General features: G+C 38.1%; 1 long non-coding RNA gene across 1 annotated transcript; it reads right to left on the bottom strand.

The window, feature by feature from the left end:
- Window positions 1-2,715: 2,715 nt before the first annotated feature.
- LOC101708907 (uncharacterized) lies at window positions 2,716-10,826 on the bottom strand. Its single transcript, XR_206373.3, has 3 exons — window positions 9,791-10,826; window positions 6,170-6,330; window positions 2,716-3,579 (listed from the first exon to the last, which is right to left on the bottom strand). It is a non-coding gene; the product is annotated as an uncharacterized LOC101708907 (long non-coding RNA).
- Window positions 10,827-11,044: the final 218 nt, after the last annotated feature.

The raw sequence follows: 11,044 nt of genomic DNA, 5'->3' as shown, positions 1-11,044 counted from the left end.
TCTAGGTAAATCCCAAGGGCCATGATTACTACATCATATGTCATAAGCACATTTAGTTTTATAAGAAATTGTCAAACCATCTTTTAAAGTGGCTGCATAATTTTGCATCTGTATCAGCAATGAGAGTTTTTTTCACTCTCCATCCTTGTCAGTGCTTGGTGTTGTCATGCTCTGGATTTCAAACAATAACAAGGGTGTAGTAGCATTCTAATATTGTTTTAATGTGCTTTTCCATGATGAAGTGTGATGCGAAGCATCTATATCCACCTGTATATATTCATTGGTAAGGTGTTTCTCAAGGACTTTGACTCCCTATTTGAACTGTACTGTTCATTTTCTTTTTGGTGAGTTTTAAGGGTTTTTTTAATATTTTGCATAACAGTCCTGTATCAGACATGTCTTTTGCAAATACTTCCTCTGAGTCTGTGGCTTGCTTTTTATTCTCTTGAGAGTGTCTCTTTCTCAGAACAGAATAATTTAATTTTAATGAAGTTCAGCTTCTCAGTTATGTTTTCATGGATAATGCCTTTGATATTATATAGTACTAGTCATCATCAAACTCAAGGTCATATACATTTTTCTCCTACGCTACCTTCTAGAAGTACTATAGGTCTGTGCTTTGTACCTAAGTCTGTGATCCATTTTTAGTTTATTTTGTGAAAGTAATAAAGTCTGTGTCTCAATTTTTGCATGTGAATTTCAAGTTGCTCCAGTATCATATGCTAAAAAGGTTGTCTTTTCTCCATTGCATTTCCTTTACTTCCTTGTCAAAGAACAGAGGACTAGAGTATGTATATATTTCTACAGTTTCCATTCTATTCCATTGATCTAGTTATCCATTATCTAGCCAGTGCTACACTGTCCTGATCACAGTAGCTTTATAATAAATCTTGAATCTTTGTTCCTTTCCTTGAATATTGTTTTGACTCACAAAGGCTTTTTGACTCTCCATGTAAGCTGTAGAACCAGTTTGTCAAAGTCCACAAAATAAATTGCTGGGATTTGGGTTGACATTACATTAAATCTATAGAGATCACGTGAGAAAAAACTAAAATCTTAAAGATACTGAATCTTCCTAGCCATGGACATGGACTATTTATTTATTCTGTTCTATTATTTATTTTGTCAAAGCTTTGTAGTATTATCTGTATATATCCTCCACGTATTTTGTTAGATCTATAAGTAAGTTACATATTTATGGAAAGTGGTACTAATATAAATGATTTTTATTTTGAAATTAAAATTCCACATGTTCAATGCTAGTACATACTCAAGTGATTTACTTGTGCCATGAAAACTGATATCATTTTCTTTATTTTGGTAGTTTTCTGTTGATGCTTCTGGATTATCTGTGTAGACAAACATGTCATCTGAGAACAATCGTAGTTTTATTTCCTCTTTCTCAATGTGTAGAACTTCAACTTCCTTTTCTACGTTTATTATTGTTTAACAGCTAATGACCTCTAGTATAATGTTGAATATCGATTGAGAGAGGAGACATCCTTGCCCTGTTCTTGATCTTGGTTGGAAACCTTCACATTATTCACTATTGTGTATGTTTTTAACTACAGGTTTTGGAGAGATATTCTTTATCAAGTTAAGAAATTTCACCTCTGTTCTTGGTTTACAAAGAGTTTTTATCATAAATATTGGGTTCTTTCAAATGCTTTTTCTGAGTCAGTTAATATGATCATGTGATTTTTCCTCTTCACCCTGTTGTGATGCATTTTTAGCCTTAAAATGTTGAACAAAGCTTGCACACCTGAGATAAATCCCACTTAGTCATGATGCATTATTCCTTTTATACATTGGCAAATTTCATTTGCTAATATTTTGTTAAGGATCTTTGCATGTTCATGTGAGATATTGAATTACTGTTTCTTTGCATGTAATATCTTTTTGACTCTGTTATTATAATAATTTTGACCCCAGAGAATTAATTGGGAGATATTTCTTCTGCTTCAATCTCCTGATAGAGATTGTAAAGAATGGGTACAATTTCTACTAAAATAAAATTTTAATCTAATAGTTACAGTATTCAAGATATCATCATGACTAATAATAAGTATTTCCTTAGTAATTATTAGGTAGATAATTTTGATTCTGAATATTTTCTTCTGAAGGAGTAAATTGTAAAGATGTATTATTCAAGATAGACTGTTACTTTATTCATGATAGCTGTCAATTTCTTTCAGCCTAAGTGTGCATTAAAACTGTCTTCACAGCTCATTTCAAAATATGTTTGTAGTGGCACTAGTTAATATTTGGCTACTTAACATATAAATCCCTTTACTATGTTTAAGAACTGCCCCACCATATGAGTCTTGATGGAGAGCAGGATCCATCCACACTATTAAACTCAAATACCACAAAATGGCTTTCCTGACCTTTCTAGTAGTTCAGCCAATAAGATGCATATTAAACTGAAGCTGAAACTCAAATGTTATGAAGAGATTTACTTCGAGTGGAGTGCAGCCAGCTCAGAACTTCCATCAGTGTCTGTGGCATTAATGGCAAGTGTAGTGCTACTCTCCTGGGCCAGTAGCACTGGATGCAAAACTGTAACAAAAATTCACTATCAACTGAACTTTCCCTGCTCAGTTCTGTCGTCCATGACTTCATCGTTGCCCCAGTTACAGAGTGTCTATGTCATTCTTCCATTTCTTGTAGTTATTCTTCATTCTGTTAAGAACTCTGCAAAAAAGTTTCCAGTCAAGCAAAGTTTATTGATGCAGTTGTTAATCTACAGATACATAGACAAAGAAGAATACCTTTTAAGTTTCGAGAAAATAAGTGAAGGACTAATTTAGGAGTAGAACATAGAAAAGTAAATGATTTGAATTAAGTATATAAGGACATAAAAAACAAATCAGCTGTAACTAGTTGATTACAGAATAATATGGAGAGATAATAATCACTTTTGCTTATGAAGAGTTACGCGCCAGGTGTTCTACCAAGCCCTGTACTGACATCTCGTTTAATCTGCATTATAATCTGGGAAGTAGATAGTAATGCTGTGGTGTAGGTAAGAAACTTGAGGCTGATAGAGGTCAGATAATTGCATTTTGTCACATAGTGATTCTAAAGAATATTACCAAACTTGAGTCTGCCTGATTCTAAACTCTTAACTACTGTAACATTTCCGTTATAGTGTACTTATCGCTAAATTGTTAATCACTATGGCTACATGTAGAAACTTCACTGTCACATAGATCAACAATAATTATAATAACAAACCAAATATTGTAAGCAACAAATTTAAATGCTAATTTTGTCTAAGGGTAAATGACCCCTTTGTGAAAAAAATTCTTTCCAATTCTCTAAATAATCATGATGATATGCCTATCGGTAATTCTTTGTAAGATGCTGTGTAGTATATTAAAATATGGTGAGCTGTAAGTCCATGGAAATGCATAAATTCGAAGTCAGTCAAAAGTTTAAACAGTTCAATGTGGCCCACTTTTCTCCTTCCATGTGGAATTCCTTCCATCTTCATGTACTGTGCTGTATCTCCATGCCCTGGCTCAGCAAAGTGGTATATCCAGAGCTGTTCTGCCATATTTCCTGCTTCCATGAAACCTGATGGCAAGAAGTGGTCAAAGTTATCTTAAGACAAAGCCAAAGTTAGAACTGTAGATCTGCCCCACTTTGCCAGCCTTTCTGCCCTTCTGTCAACTCTTTCTTATATTTAAAATCAGCCAACCACATTGGACAGAATCATTCTAGTAATTACTGTTAATAATTTTTGTTACTAATGACAAGAAAACAGAGTCCCTCTGTTTTAGAAAATCAAAGCCGGCGCTGTGTGAGGAAGCCCTTCACTTCTTAGAGACCACAAATGCAAACATTCAAGGCATTGGCTCCTATCTTTATTTCTCCAATCTTTATTTAAATGTTGTTGCTATAGCAATTTTAAACTCACTGTGTTGCAAAAGGCTGTGGGGAATGTGGAGGTGGGGGTCTCACAGGGCCAAGACAGTGATGGGGGGGTTGTCCTGGGGAAGCCAGTACGGAAGGGTTCAAAACCAACTGACCCCAAGTGGCAAACAGACAGTGCCCACTGCCCTCACAATTTGTATTTGACATTCCCAGTCCATTCAAATATGGTAATCAGGTGGAGAAGTGAAAAAGCACATTTTCTTCTCCTAGAAGAGAAAGGCAAATGCTATTGTATACAAATTAAGGTTTCCCAAATTTCAATTTTTCCTAAAGAAAATGTACCACACTTTCTCAAAATATTATTGTTCTTTATTCCTGTGCTTCATAGAATTTAGTCTATATTTGAGTGTGAAAATGGATTACCTTAATGCTGATTCTTATCATGAATGCTCAGTTTCCTTCAGAATCAGCCACATGGGTAACATTTTTAAGATTTTACTTTATAATTGAATCTTGTTGGATTTTTCTACTTAATCATAAGTCACCCTTTATAGACATGAGTCTCATGGCATAGATATTTAAAAATCAAATTCATCTTTGAAGAGCGAAGTTTCACCACTACTGTTAATCAATAAAAATATCCTAGGTTGCAAAGACAAGTCCAGAGGTGACATCAGAAAAACAATCCTTGAGACCACAGTTTTTGTTCAGCTACACTTGAAGTCCATTTTCTAAACTTGAATTGTTAAAGCTGAAAGCAGATAGATCTAGAAATGATGCTAAATGGCACTCATCAGAATTGATCCATGAAAATGAAAAGAAGCAGAATGACCATTAATATTCCTGACTCCAGAGGGAAGGCAGAGTTTTCTGTCAGAGAGTAATGATGTTTACACCAACAGGGTTTTCAAATAAGCCTTGGAATGGGAGAAGTTCCCTGGAAAAGGACTTTGCTTCCTTTGTTCCCAGAAACCTGTCACCTCTACTTGGAAAACTTCACACTCATTGTTTAGGTGTTGCAAATTAATTTTTCTACTTGTCAGCTCAGATATTTTTTAAACCTGTATTTGAAGCAACTAGTGTTGAATTGTCTGGTCAAACAGTCACATACATAAACTTGTTACTCTGTCACAAACCTTTCTTTTCTATTCTAAAGTACAAATGTACATGAGAGTATGTGTAGGCACATTGGTGCTTCTGCATGTTGAGCAATGCTTTTGTGTATGAAGGTGGTTTTCTGTGATAATTATAAGCTTCTAAAGAGAAAATGTTCTCATTCATAAAATGTATCAGTATTCACATTTTGTTTAAGTTTGACTATTGAATCTATAAAAAATTTTCTTACATCTTATTAAATTATTTTTAAAGACAATGCCTCTTTATGTTGTAGAAGAAACACATGACTTCAAAGAGTTTTCCTGTTCCTCACTTTGTTTTGGCTTGGAGCTTGGGTAGGGGTTCCTCGTGTTGTGTGATTTTCTAAGAGAGGAGGATAACGTTTTTGTGTAGTTCTGTTAAATTGAAATTAAGGAATCTAAGGTGTTGCTAGACTTTGAAGGTAATATGGTCAAGTTCCAGTGACACTACATTTAGATAATCCACCTTATTTGGATTTTGTCTCCACTCTGAATTGAATTAATATTGAACTGATGGTTTATAACTTTAATTTCTTCCCACCAGGATAAAAGACCTTCAACTGTGCTGTCATTCTTCATGTGAAAGGATTGCACTTCCTCTTCATTCTGAGCATTTTCTCCACACACTCCCAGTGCGGAACCACTGAAGATGCAGAGGTCATAAACCTTCCCAGTGCTCTGACTGAGGCCCCGCACCCTTAGCAGGGAGAGTCAAGCTAAATAAACTGCTGAAGCAAAGCCCCCTTTTCACACATTTGCAGAAATGGGTAGAAGAGGACTTGTTTGAAGACTACCACTGTCTCATCACTGGTTTCATCCAATTGGTCCACAATGGCCAATTAATTTTAACAGAGAAGCGTTCTTTTCACTCATTTCCTCATTTTTATTCTCACCATGCTATTGCTAACGCTCAGGCCTCCTCCATGTCTCACCTGGGCTGATAGCTTAGCTGCCTGGTGAATGTCTCTTCTTCCAGCCATACCACCCACCTCCTTTCTGTCATCATCACAGCTATCAGAGGACTCTCCCTAACACCCTGACCATGGCTTCATCACATTTCCTGTGTTCTCCTTCAAGGTCATAATTGTTTTTCTGTTCTCCACATAATAACACCAAGGCTCAGAGAGGACAGTTAACCTCCCAAGGTTGCCTACCTAGTATGTGGAAGAGCTGGAATTAAAGCGTAGGTTTGCCAGCGTCCAGATGCCACACTGCACAACATCCAGATCCAAGGATCGTTCTCCAGCCTCATCAGCTGCCGTTTCTCTTCCTGTACAGTGACATGCAGCAATTTGTGCTCTCTTCAGTTATGATTCTGTTATACAAAGGTGATCAAAACATACAGAGAATGCTTCAATTTGTATAATGTACCACAGTAAAAGACACATTGTCATTAATACCCTTAAAAATATTACTCCTCTTTTTTTTTTTTTTTTTTTTTTTTTTGCTGCCGGGGATCGAACTCAGATCCTTCCGCTTGCGCAGCAGGACGTGAAACCACTGAGCTAAATCCCCGGCCCTCCTCTTTTTGAACACACTTATCCCAGCTTTCTTGACACTTTGTGCAGCAGTTCTGGAAGTACTCTTTCATGAGTATCTTTACCAGATGTGATTAAAAATACAGTGAATCCTGCCCACAGAAAGGCAGGTTCATAAAAACATTATATTATCAGGCCTAGTAAGATGGTGTACTCCTGTAATCCCAGCACTCAGGAGGCTGAGGCAGGAGGATTGCTGCCAGCCTGGGCTACATAGTAAGTTCAAGGCCATCCTGAATTGCACAGCAAGAATCTCCTTCCAACAAAACAAAATGAAACATTACATTATGTCTTTATCCATTTTCTTCACCAATCTGGCACTCTGCGACTTCAGGCTCTTTCTTAAAGTCAAGATGGCCCCAATAGGTAAATCTTTTGAATCAGTTGAGGAGACTGAGGCTGCCATGACAGTGCAACCAAACCCCTGAAGAAGGACTCCCAGAGCTGCTGCAGAAAGTGGCAAGAACAATGAGACAAGTGTGCTGGAAATGAAGCAAAGTATTTTGAGGGAAATTAATGGTAATATATCTTTAACTGTTATAATTTTTTTTAATTTAAGTACCCACCCTATTTTTGACCACACCTTGTATTTCTTTTCTCTCTGGAAAAAATATCTTTTTTCAGTTTTTTCTTAAGATAGTAACATTGAAGGCAATAATAAAACACTATTTTGTTTCCTTAGGCGACTATAACAAACTACCACAAACTGGGTGACTTAAAGCAACATGAATTGTATTTTCCTTCAGTTCTGGTGGCCTGGAGTACAGAAGCAAGGTGTCAGCGGGGCTGTCCTCTCACTGCCAGCTTCCAGTGCTGGCCCACGGCCCTCAGCATTGTCCCACATGCATTCGTATAACTAATCTTCCTCCCCTCTGTCCATGTCTGTCCTTTCTGTGGTGTCTACTGTGTATCGCTCTATGTCTTTTCATCTTGTAAAGACTCCTTTGGGACTAAGGGCCCCCCTACTACAGTGTGGCCTCGCCATAACTTACTGTTAGGTGGGAAGACTTCAGCAGGCCTGAGCCACAAAGGGGGAGGGGAGTCCAACATGGTTTGCCAGGGACAGCTAAGTACCGAAACAAGACTCCAGTGTGTAACACACTTATAATCATTTGTTAGGTCTCAGGCCTAACACAGTGCCACAGAGCACAGTGACATTTTAATGTTTTACTAGCATCCTGCACATTCCTTCCACTATCTGGCCATCTGGCCCACTGTTTCCAAAACAAGGCACACAGCATTCCTGAGAGCCCTGGCTGGTGGCCTACACCCAGTGGTATCAGAAAGGGCAGAATTTTTTTTTTGTTGGGTTTGCTTTTGGTTTTGGTTTCTTGAGACAGGGGTCTTGCTAAGTATCTGAGGGTGGACTTGAAATCACTGGGTAGCCTGCCTTGGCTTGACACTCACAGTAAAAGCCTCCAAGCCTCCAAGATGGCTCAGCCTCCCGCTGGGATTTTAGGCACATGTGTGCTGCCACACCTAGCTAGAAGGGAGAGCATTTTTTAAAGATCCTCCCTCCTTGGGCTGAGACCTGATTTAGGGTTTTACATGATTAAGGTCCCTGAGGGAACACTGACCAGTTGAAAGGAACAGGAAAGACATTTTTAGAGATCGACATTCTAAGTTAACCCCTAAGGGAAAGGGTAGCTTCTCGAACCCCAGGAGTAATTCTGTGTGCAAAAGATGACATCCGAATTCGCACTCAGTCAGCTGCCTTTGTGGCACTGCTCATCTTCTGGCTTGAGTGGGACATTCCATATCTACTGTGCAAAATTCTGCCTTTACTTCTACATACCCTTTGTGTCTTGACTGAACACAAAGAACTAGGGACAAAAGAAGTGAAGAACCTGCTCCTCACAACATCAGGACCTGGGCTCCCTGAGACATTACATCTTGGCTACATCTGTAAAGATTCTATTTCCAAATAAGGTCCCACTCACAACTTCCAGGTAGGATTTCAACACATGGGTCTGAAGACACAACCTACATGTAACAGTAAATAATAGTAAAATACTAGCAAATTATTGTTGCCATAGTAACTACCAAATCCAATTCTCACAGTCAGCTGGTAAAATTCAGTTAAAGTGTTATTTTCTTTAGCAACTTTCCAGTACTTCCTTTCCTTCTCCCAATTTAGGCAAAGAGAGATACTGCTTCTTTTCAGCTCTAGACATTTCTGAATATTTCTACCATAGTAGTTAGATGGGTTACAGTTATTTACATGCAGATCTCTTCCTTTCTGGAATGAAATCAGAGATTTTTGTCTCAACTGGGTTTTTAAGCTTAGCACCTTGCATCATGACTAGAATACACCAGTCATGCATTAAATACAAGTAGTTGCTTAATTAAATTGACTGTCTGCCACATTGTCACATTGCTAAATACCATAATGCTAACAGGCTTGCATGTATTAAGTACTTATTATGTGGCTAGGAATTGTCAAATTATCAAGAACTGTGAATAGTCTAAGATTTTTTTTTTCTACTTGCAAGCTAACAAGTTAGCCTGTCAAAGTTTCACAGATGCAAGCAGAAAAAAATACACTTCAGGGTCACAGACAGAGGGCTTTATTCCTCGTGGCAGAGCATATAGCACGACCTTCAAGTTCCATCTGTCCTTTCCATCTCCCAGCATCTCCAGGAGTGAGTCAGAGGTAGTTTTTTATGTACGCCTTATACACAGTAGGTTTGGATCACGGCCGACAACCCTCAAGTTTGGGAAACTGGAATGTTTTAAAGCAAGTTGCCACCAAGTTTGCCTACCCTTAGTCCTAGAGGGAGATCTTATCATAATAAAGGTGACAATCCTATCCCTGCATAATGATGAGAGTCATCCTCCCTCCCTCAGAAGGCTGTTTCCTATGAACATCCCTGAAGTATAGTCCAGAACCAAAATTAAAGTAGGGCATACAGAAGAGCCCTGGCGAATTGTCTCCCAGCAATAAGTGGTGCATATTCATTAACTCCTTCTTTACTAGAACCTCATTTTATCCCCCTTTATGGATAAGCAAATAACACAACTAGGTGGTGATGTAGACAGCAAGTTGCATGACACATAGCGATTAGATGAGTTTCCTTTACCTGATTTCCTTATTTTTAAGGGTTTCAGAAAATCTTTATATCTCTACATTTTGATACGATGGATGTTTACTTTGTTTCAGGAAATATCCCATGTGATTTTACCCTCCTGAAAATAACTATAAAATACAGATATTAAGGAAATAAAAACTGTACCTACCTTATTGAGGTGCTGTAGATATACAATGAATTAATTTCCACAGTTCTCAGTCTTCACTGAGTGATCAATCAGTCACGGGTACTATTTTGAAGATTGTAAAATGAGGCAGAGAATGATTAGATGCTCATATAAAGTTACAAACTTATAGGCAGCAAAGTTGAGACTGAACAAAACATGTCAGACCCCAGGATCCGATCTCCTGAACACAGTAATATAATAGGGTCGTTCATTGCGTTTGCCTGTGCTGCTCTTTGTTTTGCCCCATATCATCTCTTCTGCATGGGACTTTTCTCCCCTGGAAACTGATACTGGCTCTGATTCCCTTTCTTCCTTGACTCCTCATGTGCCCTGTGGATCCAGCCCAATGACACCTCTCTATAGACTCAGGTGCTTCTCACGCTGGAAAGTGCAGACTCTGTGTGCTATGGAATGAACCTACTGCGTCAGAAACAGCACTGTAATGAAACAGACTGAAACGAAACAGAGTCAAGCAAAGCCAGAAACGTGTAGAGTGAGAGAAATGTCAGAGTGCGTCACCTAGGACAAAGGCACATACTGCGTGTGTTTGTGTTGTGCATGTGCGCACCCAGGATCCCAATGTAAACTCAAAGGTTTGAAAGCCACTGCAGTAAAATTAATATGCAAAAATCCCTTTACTGGTAGAACCTGTTCACTTTGGGATCTAAATGTCTGGTCTAAATCTTTCATTATTAATTCCATTCCCTCTTCTAATTCTTTTTAAGGCATTAAAATGGCAACTACTTTACTCTAACCTACTTCCCTCCTCCCCGGTGTTGATGTCCACTGGCAAATTTTCTCATGGCCAGGCTACCTTGTAACACATTAGACAGTAACTCACATACCCCACCTTCTTACATGACCAAGGTAAGATCTTGATCATGTAAGAAGGTTGTAAAAATCTGGCTTATGCACTAGGACAGTCTAAGAAAGCCTATCATTAATAAGAATAAATCTATAATCTTCCTTTTCCAAGATATAAACACAAAAATTCAATTTAATGAAAACTTTTCCTAGGACACCGTTTTCTGTGGTTTACACACCCAGAGACTCCTGCTTAATGAAATTCTTTGTAATTTCCTTATATATCAGGATCCATCCTCAAGGGCATTTACTTAGTTTCCACCTGGAATCCATTAAGAATCATTCATTAATCTACAACTTATCTAACTTTTTCCAGTGCAAGTATTTCCTTTGATGGAATAGTCATATCCTTCAAACCTGCATCTGCCCAGC

This window comes from Heterocephalus glaber, unplaced genomic scaffold, assembly GCF_053883595.1.
Source record: "Heterocephalus glaber isolate CG9 unplaced genomic scaffold, H.glaber_assembly_v1.0 deba00001058, whole genome shotgun sequence".
In the NCBI taxonomy this organism is placed as follows: domain Eukaryota; kingdom Metazoa; phylum Chordata; class Mammalia; order Rodentia; family Bathyergidae; genus Heterocephalus; species Heterocephalus glaber.
The sequence above is the reverse complement of the archived record's forward strand: the minus strand, read 5'-3'. Positions and strand labels throughout refer to the sequence as shown.